Raw genomic sequence first — 2,205 nt, 5'->3', positions numbered from 1 at the left:
AAAATAAAATAAAATAAAATAAATAAAATAAAATAAAATAAATAAAATAAAACAAAATAATAAAATAAAATAAAATAAATAAAATAAAATAAAATGCTCTGAAGCTAGACACAAGGACACAATAGCACATGCCTATAGTCCCAGCTACCAGGAAGTCTGAGGTGGGAGGATCACTTGAGCCCAGAAGTTAAAACCTAGCCTGGGCAACATGGTGAGACCCTGTGTATTAGTCCATTCTTGCATTGCCATAAAGAAATACCCGAGACTGGATAACTTATAAAGCAAAACTTTGCTCATGCCTATAATCCCAGCACTTTGGGATGCCAAGTGTGGGTAGATCACCTGAAGTCAGGAGTTTGAGATCAGCCTGACCAATATGGTGAAACCCTGTCTCTACTAAAAATACACTTACAATCATGGCAGAAGGTAAAGGGGAAGCAGGCAGGTCACAGGGCCAGAGCTGGAGCAAGAGAGAGGCAAGAGTTCCCACACACTTTTAAACTACCAGATCTTGGCCGGGCATGGTGGCTCACACCCGTAATCCCAGAACTTTTGGAGACCAAGGCAGGTGAATCACCCGAGGTCAGGAGTTCAAGACCAACCTGACCAATATGGTGAAACCCCATCTCTACTAAAAATACAAAATTTAGCCGGGCATGATGGCGGGCGCCTGTAGTCCCAGCTAGTTGGGAGGCTGAGACAGGAGAAACGCTTGAACCCAGGAGGCGGAGGTTGCAGTGAGCCAAGATTGTGTCACTGCACTCCAGCCTGGGCGACAGAGCAAGACTCTGTCTAAAACAAAGAAAAAAAAAAAAACTACCAGATCTCATGATAATTCAGTCATTATCTCAAGGGCAGTACCGAGGGGAATGGTGCTAAACCATTCACGAGAAATGCACCCCTATGATCCAGTCATCTCCCACCAGGCCACACCTTCAACACAGGGGATTACATTTCAATATGAGATTTGGGCAGGGACACACATCTGAACTCTATCATCCTGTCTAAATAAACAAATATAAAGTAAGCTCTGAATCTCTTCCCAAAGGAACTGACTTTGTTTGAAACAGAGTGTGTGGCCAAGAACCATGGCTCACACCTGTGATCCTGGCACTTTGAGGGGCTGAGACAGGAGGATTGCTTGAGTCCAGGAGTTTGAGACCAGTCTGGGCAACATAGCAAGACCCTGTCTCTACAAAAAATACCTGAGTGTGGTGGCATGTCCATGTCATCCCAGTTACTCTGGAGGCTGAGGTGGGAGGATTGGTTGAGTCTGGGAGGTTGAGGCTGCAGTGAGCTGTTCCTGCACCACTGCACTCCCTGGGTGACAGAGCGAGACCTCATCTCAAAAAAAAAAAAAAAAAAAAAGAAAGAAAGAAAGACAAAAAAATGAGGGCATGGTATCGTAGCTCAAGCCTGTAATCCCAGTACTTTGGGAGGCCAAGGCAGATCACTTGAGGTCAGGAGTTGGAGACCAGCCTGGCCAACATGGTGAAACCCTGTCTCTACCAAAAATACAAAAATTAGCTGGGTGTGATGGCACACACCTATAGTCCCAGCTACTCAGGAGGCTGAGGCAAGAGAATCACTTGAACCCGGGAGGCAGAGGTTGCAGTGAGCTGAGATCGAGGCACTGCACTCCAGCCTTGGCGACAGAGTGAGACTCCGTCAAAAAAAGAAGGCAGGGTGCTGGGGCTCAGGCCTGTAATCCCAGCACTTTGGGAGGCTGAGGCAGGTGGATCACGAGGTCAAGATATCAAGACCATCCTGGCCAACAGTGAAACCCCATCTCTACTAAAAATACAAAAATCAGCTGGGTGTGGTGGCGCGTTCCAGCTACTCAGGAGGCTGAGGCAGGAGAATTGCTTGAACCTGGGAGGCAGGTTGCAGTGAGCCGAGATCATGCCACTGCACTCCAGCCTGGGTGACAGAGCGAGACTCCGTCTCAAAACAAAACAAAACAGAACAAAAAACTAAAACAAAAAACCACAAAAACAAAAACAAAAAACCCAGAAAAAAGAAAGAAATGGAGAAATTCAAGTTTAAGGGCACCCTGGAAACCAACAGCTCCTGGCCAGGCTAGGTGGCTCACACCTGTAATCCCAGCACTTTGGGAGGCCAAGGCGGGTAGATTGCTTGCACTCAGGAGTTCAAGACCAGCCTGGGCAACAGGGTGACCCTGTCTTTAAAAAAAAAAAAAAAAAG

The sequence above is a fragment of the Colobus angolensis genome, unplaced genomic scaffold (assembly GCF_000951035.1).
Source record: "Colobus angolensis palliatus isolate OR3802 unplaced genomic scaffold, Cang.pa_1.0 Scaffold370, whole genome shotgun sequence".
Taxonomy (NCBI): Eukaryota; Metazoa; Chordata; class Mammalia; order Primates; family Cercopithecidae; genus Colobus; species Colobus angolensis.
The sequence above is the reverse complement of the archived record's forward strand: the minus strand, read 5'-3'. Positions refer to the sequence as shown.